We start from the raw sequence: 24,022 nt of genomic DNA, 5'->3' as shown, positions 1-24,022 counted from the left end.
GCAGTCAAAAAATCAAAAGACAAGTTGCTTTAGGAAAGTCGGCTGTCAAAGACCTCTCAAAGTGTTAAAGAGTAACAATGCCACTTTCGAGACTAAGGCATGATTGACCCAAGGTCCATGGTCCTCACAATTACTTGCGATGCTTCTGAAAGATGGACAATGACTAAGAATGACAGAAGACTAATTGATGCCTTTGAGTTGTAGTGCTAGAGAAGAGGATTAAACATACCATGGGCTGACTGCTAAGAGAACAAACAGTTCTGTCCTGGAAAGGGTGAAGCCTGGTTCCTCCTTGGAGGCAAAGATTGTGAAGCTCCATCTCACGTACTTTGGGCATGTTGTTCGAAGGGACCAATCTTTGGAGAAGGATATCATGCTTGGAAACGTAAAGTGTCAGTGCAAGAGAGGAAGACCCTAGATGAGATGGATTGCAACAGTAACTGGGGAAATGGGGATAGGTGTGTCAGAGACAGTGAGATTGGCTCCAGATAGGACGGGGTTCAGAGCTCTTGTTCATAGGATTGCTATGAGGCATAGTTGACACGACGGCACATAAGAATAACACAAAACAAAATATGTATATCTACCTTGCAATAAATCATATGGTGAAGCTGAGTCTGGAGAGGGCTGGGGCACTTGTACTTAGACAATCACATAGTGATCAGCACAGCAGTCCAGCCAGCAAGGACCATTCTCATTGGCTGAGAAGGCAACTGACACCAGCAGATTCTACACAAAAAGCAAATTTGAAAACCAGTAAGGATGAGGAACAGAGAGGTCATAGCTGATTTCATTATCAGCTTGTGTTTGCTTTTGTGAAAACACTCCCCTCCCTTCACTGCTGTGTCTCTGTCTCCCAGTTTGTCATAGGCATATGTGTGTAGTGCTTACTTATATGTTGTTGTTGAATGCCTTCAAGTCAAACAGGACTCATAGCAACCCTATGAACAAAAGGCCTGAAGCCCCACTACAACTATCAACATTTATCAAAGTTCATCGAGTTTGCTGAGGCGTGTTATTTAGGAAGTGGATGCCACCCCTGCTCACTTATATAGGTCTTACTATATAGCAAGAATTCAGGTCATCTCAGTGGGTGCTCCTGGCAACCAGTAGCTTTTGTTATTTAAGCTTCCCCCCCGCCCCATGTAGATTACAGCTCAGGATCAAGAAAAAAAAATCCTTTCCACTGCACCGATAGAAAACATCATGACAGATGGAAAAAGTAGTTGTCAATGACTTGATTTCACTTGGATCCACAACCAACACCTGCAACAGCAGCAGTCAAAAAATCAGAAGACAGGTTGCACTGAGAGGAGACCCTGTCAATGACTTTTTGAAAGTGATAAAGAGCAAGAATGTCAGTTTAGAGACTAAGGTGTGCCTCATCTAAGCCACGCTAATTTCGATTGCTTTGTGAGCAAGGTTGGTCTGGCTTCAGTTCTACTGCGCTCTGGAGGCCCGTACGCTCTGAGGTAGGCAGCCAGGATGTCCTTAGAGAGCTTGTGACAGTGGAGAGATGCTGGGCCGCTGGGAGTTTTTGGAATCTGTGCTTCCAAAAACACACTGTGCAGAGCTGTTTATTAAAAACCACGGCATGACAGCGTTACACTCTTGGGACTTTGTGTATTCTTTTCAGGGAATCTTTTTGGAGCTTGTCACGGGCCCAAGTTGAGAAGTAAAAAGGATGTATGGGAAAATCACACCATTAAATATTAATATTTTTCCTTTGTCTTAATTAGATCTTTTCCCCTATAGGCAGGTAGAAGGACGGAGCCTTAAAGATAGCCTGTTTGTGATCTTTTAAAAAACTCTTTTATGCAATCAGTACAATAATTAAGAAGCACTCTTTTTTTTTTTCCTAGCAGAGGGAGCTAATTATTTGAGCCTTGTGCTGATTGATTCTGTTTAATGAACAGTTTTCAAATCTTGGAGCATTCAGCAAACCATTCAAAAGAAGGCCAGGCTACACATCCCTCATCTGTGGTTTGTTCCAGCACAGAGTGGGGGAGGCAGGGCAGATGTAGGCATGCAGAGGTGACCCCAAAGCACCATTTTCTCCAAGGATACTTTTGGCATCAACCAAATTGAGTTTCTGTGAAGCACAGAGAGAGGGTGGAGAAACCTCAGTGCACCTCAGACTCAAGCTCCACTGGCTCTTTCCCTCGATTTTGTCCTTGAAATGTCCTCACTGAAGGAGATGGGGGTGGGGATGCCTGCTTATGTGTACGCCCTTCAGTGCCCACCTCAATGTCATGTCCACATGGGCATGGCCTTCATCATCCAGCCAAGTGCCATCTTGAAGCCTTCAATGTGCAGCGCAGAGGGAATGCTGCCCTCCCCTCGGGCCCCCACGCTGCCATCACAGTGCACAGTGCCTTCTGAGCCTGGTCTCTACTGCTTGTCCAGGGTTACAAGCCTTCTCTCATGCACTCTTTCATTGCTGAGCTGGGGGAAGGGCTTGCCTTCTGTTGAGATAGCTGAGCTCTACTCCCACCTTCTTTTTTCCTTTATTATTTAAAAAAATTTTTTTCAAATATATTTTATACTGGTTTACTTTACAAAGTTCTTGTTGTTGTTGTTGTTGTTGTTGTTGTTGTGTACCATCAAATTGAATCCAACTGGCACCAGAGGAGATTGCCCTTCCTTCTCCAGAAGGGCATCTGGTGGATTCGAACTGTGTGCCTTTGGGATTGCAGCACAGCTTCTTGCCACTAGGCCACCAGAGCTCCCTCCCATCTGTTTCTTAGTGAATGTCACATGAGGAGACCAGGACAGGAGCAACCACAGAATACTTTCTACAATGTCACCATCATCAACTAGAAGGATTGACATGGCGACGACAACAGAGCGCAGCAGAGACACGTGAGGCAGGGTTCCGATCTGTTGTACACAAGGTGGCTATGTGCTGGAGGCAACTTGATGGCGCCTAAAATAGCAGCAACAGCTATTTAGACAGGAAAATCGTATTAAATACAGTCTCTTCTTTCTAGGATGGATTTAAGAAGCGGGGATGGAGCTGTTGTTTGCTGAGAGAAGTGGCATGTGTGCAGATACAAAGAAGAGGGAGCTCCCAGAGAATGACGTGGAGGGACAGTTGGAGCTGATATTGAGGAGAAAAAGCCTGGAGGATGAAGAGATGGCAGGTGAGAGGCTTGAGGGACAGGGAGACCACGGTTATTGGCTGGACAGGGATCTGAGAATGAAGAGGCGAGTTTTAATGTTAAAAAATTGTTTCTGTTTTGTGCAATGTAAATTCTCTCCTTTCCATCTGCAAAATGCTTAAATATCAGTGTCCTGTGAATGTGAAGATTTCGTGTCTGTGGAGGTGGGGCTGACCATTTAAAGGATTGTGGACTGTGTGGACTCAGCAAAGGAGACCAGGCATACAACCCTGGTTTTGGGGAAATGTGGCTGGGTCTTCCTTCCTCGCTATTTGTCCACTTTTCTTTTTGTGTCTTAGAGTAATGTTTATTTTTGTTGTTATGTGCTGTCAAGTTAGAGTCAAGTCACAGCTGACTTTCTGGGGGGCTTTTCATAAGCAGTAAATCCCATGAGAGAAAGATGGGCAATCCCTTCTCATGTGTAGATAGCAGGTAGATTTGAACCACTTGCCCCTGGGCTGGCAGTGCAACTCCTTAGCACTAGGCCACCAGAGACAATAGCATTCTGTACGTCTTGGCTAAATTCTAGCTCCCGTAAATCCTCCTTGGACATTTTGCTTACCCTCTCAGACCTCAGCTTTCTCAACTGTGAAGTAGAGATTAAAAGAACGCCTTGCTTTCGAGGTTGATATGATGCTGAAATGCATGAGGCTTTTAGAACAGAACGAAATAAAGTAAAATGTTAAATATTATCCTCTCCTTCAGGCTCTTTCATAACTTGAAGATATGTGTTGCTCGGAGTAGAAAGTGAATTGTAAATACATATAGAATCCTTAAAAATACTCTTACCAGGATTGCCAGACAAAATACAAGATTCCCAGTTAAGTTTGGATTGCAGACCAGCAATGAATCCTTTCAAATGAAAATGTAACTGGGTGTCCTATACCAATCTGGAGACCCTGTACTCCTTTATGATTCTTTTATTCAACGCTCCTTTTAATCTTCCTCATTTTTTACCTTTCCCCACCTCTCTCTTCATTCCCTCTCTCTTCCTTTCTCACTTCTCTCTTAATTCTTCCTGTTTTCCAACTTGCTGTAACCTCAGTTAGCTCTGACAGTGGAAATAGCAAGTGGTCAAACAACAGCAAAAATGCAACCAAGGCAGGTCTGGTGACCTAGTGGTAAGAACACGGTTCAAATCTACCTTTTGTTCTACAGGAGAAAGATGGGCAAAACCTCAACCAGCCTGCAAACCAAAGAAGATTTCTCCCTACAGTTACCGGCAGTTTAGAAATGGTGTGATGAGGGCTTGGCCTCTGTTCCCTGGCAGTTCTCTCTCCGGGCCTTGCTATTTTGTGTGGAGTCGGCTGTTCAGCTCTCTGGTGTGCTGCCTGCATCTCACACAGCTCGGTGGGTGAGAGTTCAGTCTGCCTCAGTGTTCGAGAAGAATCCTGAAAAGCATCTTAGTTGATTAGTTCTAGCTCTCACGGTCACCTCTGAACTATTAACTATTTCTATGGGATGTAATGCACAGATTTATTAAGACATTCAAGGCTCAATCTGAAATTATAGGTTGGGTGTGGAACTGAGGTACATACCCAAGGAAGGGAAAACCCTTTGAGAAATTTAGGGAGGGGACAGAGCAAGGATCCTAGTTTGGTATCTACCAAATGCTCATCACATCAATCAGCAGGTGTTTGGGGCTGTCAGGCTATCTACCAGTGCCAGGCAATGCTTTGGGATCCCCTAAGGCGGGGCCAGACAATCGCCTTTTTCAGCAGTATCACCGTTCACCTCACCTGCTCAGAGCAAATGCTGGACATATGCTGGGAGATGGAAGTCTGGGCAATTCCTAGGACTCAAATGAGATCTGGGTCTATAGGTCTGGAGAACTACCAGAAATACAAGCTGGGTTTAGAAGGGGCTGAGGCACTAAGAACATTATCACCAATGTCAGATGGATCTTGGCTGAAAGCAGAGAGTACAGAGGAATATCTGTCTTTGTTTCATTGACTATGCAAAGACATTTGACTGTGTGGATCACAACAAATTGTGGCTAACCTTGAGAAGAATGGAAATTCCAGATCACTTGTTTGTGTGCGTGTGAAACCTGTACTTGGACCAGAAAGCATTTGTTAGAACAGAGCAAGGAAATACTGTATGGTTCAAAATCAGGAAAAGAGTGTGTCAGGGATGCATCTTGTTTCCATAACTCTTCAATCTATATGCAGAACAGATTATTTGGAAGGCTGGACTTTAAGAGAAGGAATATGGCATCTGGATTAGAGGAAGAGTCATCAAAAACCTGTGTTACACAGATGATACAACTTTGTCTGCCAAAACTAAGAATAACCTGTCTTGGCAAGTGTTTGCTGAAGAATATAAAGGACTGTAGTCTTTAATATAGATTGAAGCTCAACATCAAAAACCTAAAGGTTTTTACCATTGGGCCAATTGGCAGCACCAAGATAGATGGAGAAGAGATTGAAGATTTTAACTCAGCTTGCCCAGTTCCACAAGCAACACTCTTGACACCAGCAATCAGGAAACCAAAAGATGATTGCATTAGGAGAATCTGCTGTCAGGGGCCTCTCCCGGAATGCTAACAAGCAACCATGTCAATTTAGAGACTAAGGTGTGTGTGTGATCCAGTCCATGGTCTTCACAATTACTTGCTATACATCAGAGCTGGACAAAGACCAAGGATGATAGAAGAAGTATTGATGCTTTTGAGTTGTGCTACTGGAATAGAATATTGAACATACCATGGATTACCAGGAGAACAAACAGGTCTGTCCTAGAGAAGGTGAAACCAAGTTACTCCTTGGAGGCAAGAATTTTGAAGCTCTGTCTCACATACTTTTGGCATTTTGCTAGGAGGGAACAATCCTTCGAAAAGGTCATCATACTTAAATAAATGGAGGGACAGCACAGGAAAGGAAGGCCCTGGATGAGATGAGTTGACCCAGTAACGGGTAATTTTGGTAAGTTTGTTGGAGTCAATGAGATTGGCTCAGGACAGGACAGTGTTCAGAATGATTGTACATAGGGTAGTTATGAGTCACAGGTGACTTGATAGCACACAGCAACAACAACAATGCTGGGTGGATTTGATTTGTTTACTTTGATTGTTTGATTTGCTTATTGATTCTAGCTTGCTGACCCTGTGTGATGTAGATGGATGGGGAGCTCTTGGGGTCCCTACCACCTTCACCTTCCTCTTCTCATCAGTCAGAGCCATCTTAAAGCTGAACACGCAGATAAGCACTTCTTTCTCTCTTTCCTTTTCACTTATCTAATTGACAAAATTCTCTTCTTTAAAAAAAATCGTGTTTCCCTGCCTAATGAAGTATTTTATATGAGCGTTTCCTTTAAGAAGAATGAGGTGGAATGGTTATTAAATTAAATTTCGCCTTAATGTATTTCCCCCGTATTTCATGCTGTGGACACAACTGTTTCTGCAAATGACTTTTTCCAAGCTGCCCGATTTCTTTTTAATTGCTTCTGTCCCTCAGTTTGGTTCCATGCTACACTTGTTATTTCTATTTGCTTAGTCGGTAAAGCCTGGGTATGTATCAGGTAAAGCCTCGCTCTTTGGCAGGGCCAGCCCGTGATCGGGGTCTTAGGGAAGCTTCCCTGGTGACCACGGCAGCCAAGCACAGTGACTCCCCGGTGGTTTTCAGGAGGTGGTTTTCAGGACTGAAATACAAATAACGCTTCCCCCCATTTGTAAAACATTCTCCTACTTACATGCATTGTTTCAAATACTCAGTTCTTTGTTGACACTTTCTGCCTCAATTTGTGAGGCCATTAAATCAGGGCTCATTCTTATTTGAGAGCAAAAAGAGGGGACTTGCTAAATGTTTTGCAGCTGCCAGAACCACCTGTGGAGTACACATTCTTGACTTTAAACATCTCAAAAAAATGAAGTCTAACCCCTAAATGGTTTTGTCTTAAATATATGTATGTGTTTTTGAAAGAAAATATTTATGCAGAAGAAATCTGTATTCATTGTGAAAAAAAAAAGACAAAGCATACCTCTGTGCACGCGCACGTGGTGCCTCTGTGCACGCGCACGTGTATACACATATATTCCGTATAATGCTGCTGGCAGGTTGGGACTGTTGTTTGGAAGGATAGTGATGGTCATTTTGATGACACCCCCCTCTGACAATGTCACTTGTGTACCTCATCCCTTATCCTATATTCATCCTAATGATGTTGCTCTTGTTTCCAAGGATCTCAAGGGGTGTTGTCTTTATGTAGTATTAGTATGACAAAGAAATGTGTAAAGAGCTCTAGTTAGAAAATCAAAAGGGAAGAGCATGCTCAGCATTTCCCAAGCTGGAAGAACTGAAAAGCAAATTTATGCCTTGAACGGTGATACTGAAGGATTCTATGAACAGAATCTTGAATGTTTCGGGAAACATCGAAAAAAGATGGAAAGGAATACACAGAATCACTGTATCAGACAGAATTGGTCAGCACGGAAACATTTCAGGAAGTAGCGTATGATCAAGTACTGAAGGAAGAAATTCAGGCTGCACTGAAGGCAAAAATAAGGTCTCAGGAATTGACGAAACTCCAATTGAGGTGTTTCAACAAACAGATGCAGCTCTGGACTTGGTGACTAGTCTACACCAAGAAATTTGGAAGACAGGTAGCTGGCCAACTGACTGGAAGGGATCTATATTTGTTTTCATTGCCCCCCCCCCTCCCTGTTCACAGTTCAGCTAACAGAACATGGCAATTAATAAACATTATAATTAATACCATATGCCAATAAAATCTTGCTGAAAGATTATTTTAAAAATTGCTAGAATAGTTTATCAACAGGGAACTTAAAATCAAGGTGGATTCAGAAAAGACCCTAGAATGAGTGATAACATTGCTGAAGTCAGATGGATCTTGACGGAAAGCAGATAATACCAGAAAGATGTGTACTTGTATTTTATTGACTATGCAAAAGCATTTAACTCTGTGGATCATAATAACTTATGGATAACATTGAGAAGAATGGATATCCCAGATCACTTAACTGTGTTCATGTGCAACTTATACCTAGACAAAGAAGCTATTGCCCAAACCAAACAAAGGAACATTGCATAGTTTAAAGTCAGAAAAGGTGTGTGTCAGGGTTGAATTTTTTTCACAATTCCTATTTATAATCTGTATGTTAAGAAAATAAGTTGAGAAGTTGGAATATTTGAAGTAGACATCAGCATTGGAGGAAGACTCATCAACAACATGCTTTATGTAAATGACACAACTTTGCTTGCTGATAGTGAAACACGTGCTGCTGAAGATCAAGACTATAGCTTTCAACATGGATTGGATTTCAACACCAACAAACCAAAAGGTCTTCTCCATTGGCCAATAGACAAAATCATAATAGATTAAGAAAACATTGAAATTGCCAAGGATATCGTTTTACTTGATTCTATAATCAACACCCATGAAGTAAAAAAAAAAACAACTATGTTACATTGAGAAAATCTGCTGTCAAGAGCCTCTCCAACATACTAAAGAGTAAGGATGTGTGTTTAAAGAAGAAAGTGCACCTGATCTATTCTGTTGTTGTTATGTGCCGTCGAGTCGTTTGCCACTCATAGCGACCCCATGTACAACAGCCCTAAACCGTCCTCTATCCTATGCCAATCTCATTGCCTCTGACACACCCATCTCGAGTACTCCAGTCACTGAATCAATCCACCTCATAGAGGGTCTTCAATCTTTTTAATTACTTCCTGTATATCTGAATATTAGGCAGTGAATAAGGATGATAGAATAAGAATGGATATTTTGAAATGTAGTGCTAGAGAAGATTGAACATCCCATGGAAGGTGACTGAGTATCCTACTGAATAAACCAAAAGAATAAACAAGTCTGTCTCAAAGGAAGTGAAACCAGGGTGTTCCTTAGAGGCAAAGGTGGTGAAAGTCTATCTTACATACTTGTACATGTCATCAGGAGTGATCAGTCCTTGGAAAAAGACTTCACACTGGGAAAGGTGGAGAGTCAGAGAAAGATGTAGACCCTCAACTAGATAGATTGACAAAGGGACTGTAACAATGGGCTTGACCGTATGAGAGATAGTGAGGATGGTACAGGATAAGGCAAGGTGCACATCTGTTGTTTATCAGGGTCTCTATGAGTGAAAGCCAATTTGATGGAACCTAACAATGACAATATTTTTATGAAAGCAGACTGTCATCTCTCCTTTGTTTCTCCTGTGAACATTAAGATTTAGAAACAAATTTGGAAGGGGGCTGAACTCAATCCCTAATATGTATTTTTTTAAAAAATATTTCTCTTGTTTAAATTATTTTCTGAAGTTTGCAAATGAAGGATTTCATATAACCATTTCTCTCTGCCACTCACACTTGAAAGTATTCCTGAATTTCTTTTCAAAATCCTGAGATTGCTCTAATGTCCTTCCTGTTTCAGGAAAAACAAATCAATGTGCTTCTTTGCCTCAGTGAAAGATAGCTTTGCCTATCAACAAATGAGTGGATAGAAAAGCTATGGTATATTCATATAATGGAATACTATGCAGCACTGAAAAACAATGAGCTCATAAAGCATTAAACAACATGGGGGACCCTGGAGCACATCATGTTGAATGAAATATCTGTGTCACAAAAGGACAAATACTGCATAGCACCACTGTTATAAAACAGGTCTGACATGGGGGGTTGGGAGGAGAATAGGATAAAAGTGGATAATGACCATTACTTTGGAACAGATGAAAAACATAACTGACCATTACTTTGGAACAGATGAAAAACATAACTGTCTAAAATGGATATGTGATTGGGCATTATATATACGACAATAGCCCAAAATAAAAGATCTATCATTGCAAAGAGAACTGGGAAGAGGTAGGTAATTGTGCAACAATGAATAAATATTTTAAAAAACGTGAACTGGTGGAGGGGGAAGGGAGAAAGTGGGGGTAAAATATGCAACAATGAATGAATGAAAATCTAACTTCTCTGTAAATGTTCGTTAAAATCACAATTAAAATAGAATTTTATTTAAAAAATAAAACAAAGCATGGCTTTGATCTTGAACTCTTTTTATCCTATATGCCGTATAATTAGGTGTACGTTCCCTCTGATAGGTGACTCATGAATGGATTGAACATGAGATCAGGAATTCTGCACAAGTAAGCTGTAAACAGAACATCCGCAACATTGGACAAGGGAGGAAGGATTTGTCAAAGTCTTTCCAGCTGCCAGAGGTATCTTTATCTAAATTCAAGTCTGAGATCTGAGGTCCAGAGCTCCAAAGAATCTCTTTTGTCCAGAGATATAGACATTCTTGTATTTTCCTTTATGATCCAGCAGATTGTTCTGTCTCTAGGTAAAACATCCTTGGTTGTGCACCTTTTGCTATTGTCAGAAACAGATCTGTTCCCAGCCCGGATGCTTCCTTGCAGGACTACTTCCTGAGTGAGACTGGGTTCTCTTGACCCTGTTACAGAAGCAGGGGTTTCCCAAGCTAATATTAGAATATTGGGAGTTTATGGGGCTTGATGTTAGAGCATCAGAGTGTCTCCCTTGGTCTGGTTCATTTAGCCAGGCCAGGTCTAGAGAAAGCTTATTATTCCAAAGATGAATGGAGCATAGATGAGCAGAGAATATGCAACACAGGTAGAATTGTTGTTAAAGAGAGAGTAAACTTTATTAAGTTATAAAGATACATAGAGTTGTTGTTGTTGTTGTTATGTGCCATGGAGTCACTCGTGACTCATAGTGATTCTATGTATAACAGCTCTGAACCCTGCTGAATTCTAAGCCAACTTCATTGTCTCTGACACACCTACCCCCATTATCCCAGTCACTGAGTCAATCCACCTCATCCAGAGTCTTCCTCTCTTGTGCTGTCCCTCCACCTCCCAAGCATGATGTCCTTCCTTCCTGGCCACATGCCCAAAGTATGTCAGATGGAACTTCAAAATCCTTGCCTCCAAGGAGAGGCCTGGTTTCATCCTCTCTAGGATGAAACTGTTTGTTCTCCTAGCAGTCTATGGTATATTCAACACTCTTCTCCAAGCACCAAAGCTTCTATCATCTTTAGTCACTGTCCAGCTTTCTGATGTATAGCAAGTAATGGCAAAGACCATGGCCTGGATCAAGTGCACCTTCTTCTACAGATATTAATAAGACAGAGAGAGGAAGAGAGGGAAGTGAGAGCAGACAACCCTTTCCCTTTGTTTTCTAGTGTTATAGCCTTGGCACCTCCTGAGCTCATTAGAATACTCACACTATTTGAAGACACAAACCTGTGGCAGAACTGCATTGGTTCCTGTTGGCTGGGTCCGTGTTGGCACCTGCTGATGTATCTGTGGCTTGGAGTCTATCTCCTGCGTCTCCCCAGACCTTCATCACCACGCTTTCTTTATTCTCTCTTCCCCTAACAGACCCCCATGGAAATAATAGGGCATCAGATCCATTCCAGGAACCTCACGTCCATCTTAGCTGTGAATGGACATTGCTGCCACCACTCAGTCCTTTCTCTATTTTAGTCAGAATTTTCAAGTCTCTGCTCTGTGATAGATTCTAGCTCGACTGTGAGAATGACTCATAGTCACTTCCCTGAAGGGGCTCATGGCCCACTGCAGGGACACAACAGAGGAACACAGTGTGGTGTGCGTGTTGGAGTGTTTTAATATCAAAAAATCTTGTTTTGTTTGATTTGAAAGGCAGCAGGGAGGATTAGAAAACCAGACCGCCTGGGTTTGCCTCCCAGCCGTCTGACCATGACCTTGGGAAAGTTACTTGACTTCCCTGTGCCTTGTTTCTGGGACAGGAGGGAGTAATAACACCTCCAAAGAGCCATTGGACAGGTCAAGTAAGTTAATATATGTGCAGCACTTAGAGCAGCACCTAGCAGATAGTGCCAGCCCCACAGCTGTTACTTTCTTCTTTTTCTTTGTTAGAGGAGGTGATTGTAATGTAAAATCATCTCCTGTCTCCTGGGAGGATATAATAAGTAAGTCATGCTTGCCTTCTAGGCAAGGGGTACTTGTTTTTTTCCATTGCTAATAATTCAGGCTCTCGAGATAATGAAGCATCAAGGCTTACTGTGAAAAGACAAGAATAGGGTTTGAGGCACTGGCAGAAGGATGGGCTAAAGTATCTCTCAGGAAAACAGAGAGGAAAATGTTTCTTAAGACAAAAAAGGACAAGAGCTGATGAAAGAGGAAAGGAATTACCAGTGTGTTGGCCAGGCTCTTGGGAAACAATCAAAGAAGAGAACTTGTTGGAGAGAAGCCAATGGCTTTGAACCTGACAAAGGTCTACAAGAAAACCGGTGAGAGTGCACAAGAACCAGCAAGTCCCTTGACAAACGGCCAGCTCAAGAATTTCCTAAATCCTACACCTAGTCCAGGTCAGATTCACTTTCTTCTCTCTGGCTTGAAAGGCTGTGTAATACAGCAATGAAGACTTGATTCTGTCAGTGTCCAGCACGCTGCTCTCTGGCCAACCAGCAGGGGACACCCACCTCTGTCCCAGGATTCCATTTGGTTCCAGATTATTACGTCATGTGATGACTCAACCCCTTCTCCAAGCTCCGACACTAAGTGCAGGAAAAAGCAGTCTGATGCAAAGGTGACGCCTCTCTTAGGGTTCAGATCTCCTAGCAGCTCCATGAGAGAAAGAGGCGCTTGTTTCTAGCATTTTATGGCCTTCAACAACCTACTGAAGGACCAGCTAGGAGTCAGTTCCAGCAGGATGGCAATGAGGTTTTTGAGTTTCCCTATTCCTGGTGGCCCACAGGGTTTCCCCAGGCCTGTTATTTCAGAAGTGGATGGTCAATCCTTCTTCCTACTCTGTCTTATTCCACTTCAATACAGCATCTGACAGACTCCTCCTAAAAGAGTAGATAAGAGACAAGCAAATGTATATGTATCTAAAACAGCAACATGAAAAGAAATATACTCCACCAAAAAAAAATAAAAAAGACAGATAAAGGATTCCCTAAGAAGTGAAACACTTTATGAAAAAGGATGTAGCATCAGGATTAAAGGAAAACTCATCAACAGCCTGTGTTACGCAGATGACACAACCTTGCTCGCTGAAAATGAGGAGGACTTGAAGTGTTTGCTGCGGAAGATCAAAGACTGTAGCCTTCTATACAGATTACATCTCAGCATCAAGAAAACAAAAATCCTCACCACCAGGTCAATAGGCGGCATCATGATAGATGAAGAATTGAAGTAGTTAATAATTTCGTCTTGCCTGGATCCACAGTTAGCATTTTGGCACCAGTAGTCAGAAAATCAAAAGACCTTGGGGAATCAATTGCATTGGAAAATTTGCTGTCAAGGGCCTTTTTAGAGCTCTAAAGAAAAATGACATCAGTCTAAAGACTAAGGTGTATCTGATGAAGTCCATGATCTTCTCAATAAGCATTTGAGAGCGGGATATGACCAAGTGTGACAGAAGAATCCTCGATGGTTTTGAGTTTTGGTGCTGGAAGAGAGTATTTAACATACCACAGACTGCCAAGGAAACAAACAGGTCTGTCCTGAAGAGGGTGGAATCAGTTTGCTCCTTGGAGGCAAGGATTTTGAAACTCCTATCATATACTTTGGATATGTTACCAGGAGGGGCCATTCTTTGGAGAAGGACATCATACTTGGAAAGGTAGAAGGTCTACAAAGAAGAGGAAGATTCTGGATGAAATGGACTGACACAGTGACTGTGGCAATGAGACAGCTGTGTCTGAGATAGGTTGCCTCAGGATAGGGCGAGGTTCAGAGCTGGTGTTCACAAGGTTGCTATGAGCTGGACTCGACTCCAGGGTACCTGACAACAACAACAACAACAATCCCTGGTAGACGTGGTGCTGAGTTGTCATCAATATATCTTCAAATATCTTCTCTTCCATATCAAACAAGATATTCCTTCTTCTCAGATCACTGGTCTCTGGTGTTGACTATGTGCAGGAGAGAAGCATTTAACACACAACAAAGTTGAGTAGCCTAGCAGTAAGAAACTGCACTGCAGTCGCAAAGGCAAGTGGTTCAAATCTGCAAGCTGCTCCCTGGGAGAAGGATGGCAATCTCCTCCTGTGCAATTAACTGTCTTCTGAAAACCCTCTGGAGGGAGGGTCAGCTATGGGTCAGTTCTGACTTGAAGGCACACAACGGCAATAACAATGTTGACAGGAAAGTGTTATCCCCGAAGCTTAGAGATCCAAGGGCTTGATTTCATTTCTAGCAGGTCCTGTGCCTTGATTCAGTATACTCTTGTGCCTCTCCTAGAATAGATTTTCTGAATTTACTTCTAATCCTTTGTTTTGTTTTAAAATGTGAAGGCAAAGCTGCAGCCACTACCCAGTGCAGGGTCAATTGCACGCGTAAATAGCACAAATTCCTTGAGCTTCATCATTGAGTTACTGAGGGGGCACAGCTGGCTGACTAGGATTATTGTGCTTTTTCAAGGCTGAGAATGTGAACGGAAGGAAGAAAGGAGCCAGTGCAGCAGGATTGCCCTGGTGACCCCTGGGAGTACCCAAGAAGGCTGCAGTCAGCTTCTAGACAGTATGAGGAGCAGTTGGAACTTCAGAGTCTGATTGGATTTCTCAGGCTACAGATGTACAATGATAGGGATGATAGAGAACTGGTGCCTTTGAGCTGTGGTGCTGGAGAAGAATATACCATAGATTGCTAGGATAACAAGCAGGTTTGTCCTAAAGAGGGTGAGACCAGGCTGCTTGGAGGCAAGGATTCTGAAACTCCGTCTAACATACTTTGGACATGTTGCAAGGAGGGACCAGTCCTTGAAGAGAGATATCATGCTTGGGAGGGTGGAGGGACAGCGCAGGAGGGGAAGACCCTCTATGAGATGGATTGATTCAGTGACTGGGGTAATGAGGGTAGGTGTGTCAGAGATAATAAGGTTGGCACAGGATAGAACAGGTTTCAGAGCTATTTTACATAGGGTCGTTATGAGTCACAAGTGACTCAATGACACATTAACAACAACAGCTATTAATATTGCATGACTGTCTAGGGTCCATATTTACAACATAGGCCTCTCTCTATTCGTCAACCACCCACTCATCCATCATCTACCCATTTAACCAACCTCTGTCTTCTATCCTCCATCTGTTGTCTATCCATCCATCTATCTACTAGCTATTCATTGTCCATCCATCCATCCATCCATCTATCCATCCTCTATCTATTCCATAGATATTTAATGACCACCTTCTGTACACAAGTGTGGCCTTCGAAGCAAGTGAGTTCCAGTGATAGTCAAGACAGACACAGTTCCTGGAAGAGTTCAATCTTTCAGGCCATTAGTATTGTTTCCACTATGCTTTTGCCTCTCATTTTGTTACAGGAGAGTATACACTCCCTGATCCTGACGTGTGGGATTGGCTATGTCAGGGCAGAGAAGGTCCACGCTCTAGTGGGTTTGAACTCTGACCCTGGCACTGACCGCATAATCTGTGCCTTCTCACTCCTGAAGAAGAGATGATGGTATCAGCTCTTTAGGGCTTCCATGAGGAGTGGAGCTAATTAGTGATTTATAAGCTACTAAACGCTGGGTTCTAGAGCATCTCTAGGGAGTCTGGTGGGCTAGGATTAAGGAGCTGTGCTGCAATCCCAAAGTCATGTGTTTCAAATTCCCCAGCTGCTTTGTGGGGCCATCTCCTACCGTGTGATTTATTGCCTCTGCAAATCTGTTGGAGGGTCAGCTATGGGTCAGTTCTGACACAATGGCACACAACACCAACAACTGAGTCTCCCCAGTGACCAAAAGAGAAGTGGACCCTCCTTAAGAGAGCACAAAGGCCTGGAGATGTGGGCCATGCACAGAGCCTGGCACCTGACGGGCGCACCACAGCTGAGGGCCCATTGCATCGGGCAGACTTTGTGGGCAGCTGCTCTGAGCAGCCCGAGGAGCCTGTTGTCTGGCTGCAGACTGGCTACCTCTGCCCCTCTGACAGTTACGACCGACCTTGCTGCAGGCGACGTGCCGATCATGGCCTCCCCGCTGCACCGCCTGCTTTTTTTGAGATCCGATTCATTTTGTTGACTTCCCCTCAAGTGGACAGCTTGGGGACTTCAGCAAGGTGAAGAAATCTGCAGATGGATGCCCACATTCCACGGGCAAGGCTTTCTAAGTTATTGATCTTTGGTATTTTTTATTTTTTACACTAAAGTCCAATATAGAGGATGTGCTTTCAGACATAAAACTGAAACAAGAATATCAACAAAACCGAAATCAAACTGAGCCCCAAAATATTTGCCCTTCTGTTGGTCATATGTTCCATATGTTCTTCATTCCTCTGTTTTGTTTTTTGTTAAGATCCCCTGAACTGATTTTATAACTCATTAATGGGGCCCTCACCTATAGTTCAGAAATAATGCCTTAAACACCTAGACGTCTGTTTGCCCCATCCCTGCTCATGTCCACCTCTCTCCTTCTCCCATTTCTCTTTCTCTTGTTCCCTCAGCCTTGAGCTAATCTGTCCAGCCAACTCCCACAGTGAAGGCATGAGCAGTTCATTCACAAATACAACACAATTCATTAGCAGCCTCCAAGGTGTTGGCAGAGGCAAAAGTGACCATTCTAACATCGGGATACAGGGCTGGGACCCCAGAGGGCCCGACACATGACAGAGTTAAATTAGGGCTGCATGTGGAGAGCAAACAAAGGTGACATCAGAAGGCAAGAGCAGAGGCGTAGACTCAGGAGAATCCACGTAGGGCCTCCTTGTTTAAGCATGGAGCCCAGGCTGGGGGCTGGGTGCTCCTTCCAAGAGCACCTGAGCCACATCAAGGATGAAGGTTGGCTGCGCCTTGCTCCTCGTTTGGGAAATGAGCTGCTCCACCGCAGGGACAGAGCTGTGCTTATTGATACGGGCCCCAAGGCCAGGCCACAACTTGGAACATTAAGGGGCTTGGGAATGGCCTTAAAACAACAAATAACAGTAAGTCAGAATTTCATTACGAGATTTCTGTCCAAGTTGGAGACCCATTACTGAGTATGTAACACTGAGATCTGAGACTCAGAGGCAAATGAAACCAACCCTTACTGAGAACTCTCATTCTGAGGGTGTGTGGTAGGGAGATAGGGACACACAAGTGGAGTGACTTCTATACACACAGAACACAGAGAGCTGCACAATTCCAAGAGGCTCGGAGAAGGTCCTTTCCCTACTTTGCTTATTCGTGAGATAAACATCAGAGAAAATTATGAAGTGGGTCTTGTCTTCAGAGGCTTCTTCTGGTGGTAGACCTACAATGGCAAGAGACTGTCTATGGCTGGTTAGGGGTCTGGGGTTGGGGCTGGGCTGCATTAGCACTGCTGATGCTGCATCTCTATCATCTCTGCCCTTGTTCTTCTGCTGGGTGACTAGGTCCCTTAACCACCTTGTCATCCCACCTCCGCTTGCCCTCTACCTTCACTATGTCCTCTCCACAACCCTCTGTCAACATCTTCCACATCCGACAGCATCTGGAGAAGATTAGAACAGAGGCATCACGGACAAATTAAAGTGAGGTGTGGTTCTCAAGAAGGCATACTTCTCATTTGTATTAAATATGAAGTCATTGAAGGATGAAGGAGGGAACGTGAATGTAAATTGGAACTGACCTGGTTATTGATTCCACGGTCACTGATTCTGAAAACTGCCCATTTAACAAGGTTGCTGCTGGTTGTCGGGTACAAACAGCCAACCCCACCCAGGGGGTGTGAGGTTGAGAGTGGCTGTGTTAACGGTGGAAATTGAACAGCTTCATCCACCCATAAGCGCTCCTCCCTCCTCATTAAAGACCTTGATAAGAACCTTTCCAGAGGCAAGAGAGACGAAGTGACAGAATAATGCAAGACACTTCTTTGTGTAGATTTCATTCCAGAGGAAAGCATGGGGACATAGCTAGAAAGAAACTTGGATTCAAGGGAAGTTTATGAGAGATGTCACGCGAAAGCATGCTTATATATGGGTAATATGCCTAAGAAAGAGGGAGGAAAGATGAGAACGATTAAGACTCTATGTGGAAGGTTTGAAGGTGCAGAGATTTCTCAATTCTTTTAATAGGACGGAAAGCAGAGACTGTTTGTACAGATGAGAGAAGGCACTAGATTTGCTGGGACGAAGATAAGGGGAGTTATTTCCATCTGAGCCTCACTGTTTGGGGCTCCTGTTGGTGCTTCTCACCTCCTCTCTGGTCCATCTCTTTTTCATGCCAGCGCTACCCAGCATCACATACATGTAATCTGACTGGCCTTGACCCAGCAGGAACTGGACATCTCTTTCTCCCGCTTTATGATTTTTCTAACCTTGAAGTATTAGACGCCCGAAGGAATCTGTTTGACAGCCATGTGTATAAAATGTGTCTGGGGATATTAGTATCTGTAAGCCCCCGTTTGATGTGATCCTGCACACATGCAGTTCTGAGGGTCCCAAAGGACTGAGAGAACATCCCCCAAAACAGTGACCAATAATGAATCCCCATTTTGACTTTTCTTTCCCCTTCATTCCTCCACCTTCTCCCCTCAGTGCTGCTCCCTGCACTCCATTCCCAAGTCAAGTATCTGTACATAAAACTCTGCTTTGTTATCTCAGGCAAACTCAGGGGCAGTTAACAGGCTCTTCTTTTTTTTTTTTTTAAATTATTTTGATTTCTTTACAAAGTTTGAATACGTTGCTTTTTAACAAAAGATCCTTCCCTTTCCTTCAGCACACCCACCCATCGAATTGTAACCCTATGATTAACACCCTATTCCCCACCCATCCTCACCCCTCTCCCCCCTTCCCCCCCCCCCCACCCCCGTCCCCCGCAACCACCTTGAATCCTCATACCCAGTCTACAATAATGGCTTTATACAGTATTTTCCCTTGTGCGACTGAGTTAGTTCACTCAGCATAATGCTCTCCAGTCCCTCCCAAGTTAGGTAGTAATTTACAAAATCATTGCTTCTGCGTACTATGTAGTATTTCATTGTGTGAATGGAACAAATTTCTCAACCCATTTGTTTGTGGTTGAACATCTGGGCTGTCTCCATGTTGTTGCCTTGGTGAATAATGCTGCTGTGACCATTGGTGTACAAGATTTTATTTGAGCCTCTCTCTCAGTTCTCATTTTCTTGGGGTATATTCCAAGCAATGGAATAGCTGGGTCGCATGGGATTTATATATTCAGCTTTTTTTGTTTCTTTTTTCTTTATTTTTTTTGTGTGTGCTGTCAAATCAGATCTGACTGGTACAGGAGGAGATTGCCCCTCCTTCTCCAGCAGAGCATCTGGTGGATTCGAACAGTGCACCTCTGGGATTGCAGTGCAGATTCTTGCCACTAGGCTACCTTATGTTCAGCTTTTTGAGGAAGCTTGAACAGGTTCTTCTTATTTCTCTGTTCTGTCCGTGGCCTAGCTTGATCAATCCCATAATCTTGGCCTTTGTGAAGAACCTAAAATATGACAACTTCCTTCCTACATTAGGGTGTTTGAACCAACCTAGAACATCTGCCTCAACTCTTCTTGGGCTTCTTGTCTGGTTTCTGCTTGTTTCTCGTGTTCACAGAGTGGCCTCCCCCCTTATCTGATATGAACAGACCTCATGCCCACCAGTGCCCTTTCATGTCACTTTCTCCTCTTCATTTTCACGAAGCATTTATCATCCTCCAAAATGATCTCACCCTCCAAAATTATCTCCTTCACTATTGTTGCCTTGAACATATGCTATGGATGAATGGACCAGTCTCTAGAAGCCTACTCTATCCCCCAACCCCTGCCTTCATGGGGTTCACTCCCTGGTTCTATAAAGATGGAGGTACAGCCCTGGCCTCTCACACAATGTCACACTTCAGGAGGGAGGTCACAGGTCCAAGTGGCCCTTACCCCTGTTGTTATTGATGTGTGCAATTAAGCCTCCTGTAATTCACAGAGACCCTATCTATGTACATTAGCTCAGAACCCTGAGCTATGCTAAGCCAGTCTCATCATCTCTGACAGACTTAATCCCATTTCTCTAGTCACTAAGTCAATCCATCTCGTCCTGTGTCGTCCTCTCCTGTGCTGTCAGTCCACCTTTCCCAGCATGATGTCCTTCTCCAGGCACTGGTCCCTCCTGGCCACGTGACCAAAGTATGTGAGATGGAGCTTCAAAATCCTTACCTCCAGGGAACAGCTTGGTTCCACCCTCTCCAAGACAGACCTAGATAAACCAATACTCACTCTCAGGGCATGAGGGCAAGAGGAAGTGGTGAGGACCATGGTAAACCATAAGGCTTAGCCCTTGCCTGTGGAAGTACAATTCCATACAAGTAAGTGTTGCCATTGGTGCGTGCAGCCCACCATGGCCTGACTTTCTGGTTTTTCAAGATAAGTCATAAATTGGATTGGGGTGTGTGTGTGTGTGTGTGTGTGTGTGTGTGTGTGTGTGTGTGAAACCTCTGTTTTTGTTGTTGTTATGTGCTGTCGAGTTGCCTGCAACTCATAGCAACTGTATGTACAACAGCCCTAAACCCTGCTCTATCCTGTGCCAATCTCACTGTCTCTGACATACCTACCCCGATTACCCCAGTCATTGAATCAATCCACCTCATAGAGGGTCTTCACCTCCTGCGCTGTCCCTCCACCCTCCCAAGCATGATGTCCCTTTCCAAGGACTAGTCCCTCCTTGCAACATGTCCAAAGTATATCAGATGAAGCTTCAGAATACTTGCCTCCAAGGAGCAGCCTGGCTTTAACCCTCTCTAGGATGAAACTGTAAAACCTCTATATTTAAAAATATTGCCTGACAATACAATTTTTTAATGTTTCATGGAACCTTGCCATACGCTAAGTCTGGCATCCTTACATGCGTGACCTCTGTTCCAGGTGTTTCTGAGTTTGGCTTGTAGTGCGCTTGCCTCCATCACTTGGTCTTTCCAAGACCACATACGTGCAGGGCAATGTGGATCCATCCCCATGGGGCTGTGATTCAAATTGCAATTGGTTTCTTTGTCAGAGTCGGACCAGAGACCCTCTGGGGTCCTGACAGGACTCAAGTGGAGAAAAGAGAGTAGTTGGGGTGTGAAGGGAAAGAAATCTGTCCTAGTACCTTCCCTCTGTTTGCTCATACATAAATCCAAGATGCCAAAGAAGTAAAATATGTGGCCTTTAGATAAGGTTCCATAAACCTGTCTTGGATAATTAACCTTTTTAAGAAGCAAGTATGTTTGGCACTTAATATCTGAAAAGGTGGAATGTAGCAAGAATGAGCTATAAATAAGAGATGGAAAGTGCAGATTCGTTTTCCCAATTCATCACAGTGGGTTGTAGCTAATTAATTCATAATGCCACTGCATCGATACTGCTTTATTTGTGTTCATGCAAATTGCCTCTTAGCTCACATTAAAAGACAAACACATTGAGCAAGCTGAACTTTCCCAAAAGCAAATGTTCGTAAAAGACAAAATAATAATGGTTATGGCTTATTCATGCTGCTGTAGATAAGATTATTGTGTCAACATTTCCATTTGAAATTCCTGTTTTCAACAATTTATAACTTCATCATAAAAAAAGATAATTCCCCTGTGCTCTAAATTACCAGCATGATGTCACCTGGTAAAGTTTCCTACCTCCCCTTACCCCCTTTCCTAGTGTGTGGAAACTAGCTTGAGGAAATAGGTTCTATTTTCACAAGATTCAGAAAACGCCTTTAAAAATCTAAGTGGACTAAGGACACATCCTGGGACAGGTACTGTCTGGTTTTGCTTTAGGACCCCGGTGGTGTTTCTAGGCCCACCGCCTACCTGGGAGCTGGGTGGTTCTTCTCTTTGTCTCTCACCTGTAATATACTCTCTTCCTCAGTAACCTGAACTTCCATTTCACTTGTAAGTGGCCCTCTTCTGCCTTCTTATTTCCTCTATTGGGCCCAAGAGACATCCATCCATTTAGCCATCTATCCATTTAGTCATTTATTACTTATTCACAGCATACAAACAACGTGACAAACCGTGCAATTGCTGGGGACCCAGTAGTGAGAAGAGACAATACCAGACCACTGAGAACGATACTAGAATTCCTTCTACCACAAAGTAGCATTGCTTCTAGTTTGGCTTTCATGGGGGCAGAGAGGAGGCTATGTGTTTTCTATATCTTTATTTGGATGCGGAGAGATTCCATCAGCTGCCCACAGGAGCAAACAACACGGCTGATCAATTTTGTTCAATGTTTTGATCAATGTTGTTGTTGCTGGATGTCACTGAGTTGACTACACTTCGCGGTGACCTTATGAACAACAGATCGAAACCTTGCCACAGCCTCACAGTCTCTGCCATGCTCAGACCTGCCACTGTGTCTGTGTCAGCCTAGCTCATTGAGGGTCTTCCTCTCTTGCGCTTACCCTCTATCTTTCAAGCATGACATCTTTTCCCAAGGACTGATGGCCACTGAGTAGGGGGAAAGCAAGCATTATCCTTTCAAATGATGACAAGGGAAGCAAAAAAATAAAAGACAAATAAGCAATGATAAGTGACAAGATTGTAGAGGTTAAGAAAGCTAGTTTGAATGAGTGTTAGGGGACAACTCCTAAGGAAGGTGACGTTTAACTTGAGCTGTAGTTGCTTTGTACCATCGAGGCAGAACTGCCCCATAACTGACCATCCAGTGAGTTTTCAGAGGCAGTAAATCACCTGAAACGAAATTCTACCTTTCTCCAGCAGGGCAAGTGGTGAATTAAAACCATTTGCCTGTGGATTGGCAGTTCAGCTCCTTCCCACTATGTCACTAGTGCTGGACCCAGTGGAAGTATAGTGATATACTAACCATAGACTCTGAGGCTAGGAGTTTGTCACGTTAAAAGGACAAGAAGGTGACCAGGTATATCGGAACATGGTGAGAAAGTTGGAGAGTGGCAGAAGACGAGAGAAAGAAGCAGTCAGGGTGGAGTCTAAGGACGTTTGGGTGAAGAAGTTTGGCTGGCATTCTAAATTGCCTCTTTCTCTGAACCCCAAGTCACCACCCATGGAAACACTCCTCCAATTCTGCCTTCCTCGTGTACCTTGTGCTCCTCATTCTACCTTCTGCTTTCTGTGTAACTTCTACACTTACATCCCAACCCTACAAAGCAGGGGCCCCTCCTTTCCGATGTCAGTGTCTGCCTTCAGTCAAAAGACTTACCACACTTGTCGACCTTAAAGAAGCACAAAAGGTGAAATAAGCATTTTCTGACTTGCTTTCATCTAGCACATATCTCTTGACTTTTATCTATGTACGTCAAGTGCTATCAAGGATGAGAAAGGAGGACTCTGGCCATTCTTCCACCACTGTGGACACAACAACACTCCTATGGAAGAAACTAAGACTGCAAGACTAAACACACACACACACACACACACACACACACACACACACACACACACACATGCAAGACTCCATGCCTTTCTTAAGGATTTTATTTAGTGGAGACACAGGAGAAAGCAAGGTGCTGTATGAAAAGCTAAACATTGAAACCTAAACAAAAGCATTACCCTATATATATCCTACCGAGTTCTCAACAGGGAGATTAATAATAACATATAGATATCTGCTGTTGAGTTGACTCTGATTTAAGTAAAACAGCTCAAAATTGTGTCCAGTCCTATGTCATTCTCACAGTTACTGACATGTTCAATCAAGTACATCACGGTGCCCACAGGCCATCCTTTTATCCATTGTTGTTTCCTGGGAGGCCTGGAGCTTTGTTCTGATCCTGCAACTAGCGATGGATGGGTGGAGGGCAGAGGACTCCAGTGATCATGGAAACAGGCTCAGGAGGAAATGAGGAGAGCTTAGGCCTTTGTACAGAGCCATAGATCTATGGTCCCTGCTTCCTATTTTTCATCATTCCAATCCCTTCCAGCTCTAGAATTAATAGAATAAATCATTCATTATTTGGACTCAAATTTGACAAATTAAATTGCAAAGAAT

The sequence above is a fragment of the Elephantulus edwardii genome, unplaced genomic scaffold (assembly GCF_000299155.1).
Source record: "Elephantulus edwardii isolate Elephantulus edwardi_28Jun2011 unplaced genomic scaffold, EleEdw1.0 scaffold00062, whole genome shotgun sequence".
In the NCBI taxonomy this organism is placed as follows: Eukaryota; Metazoa; Chordata; class Mammalia; order Macroscelidea; family Macroscelididae; genus Elephantulus; species Elephantulus edwardii.
The sequence above is the reverse complement of the archived record's forward strand: the minus strand, read 5'-3'. Positions refer to the sequence as shown.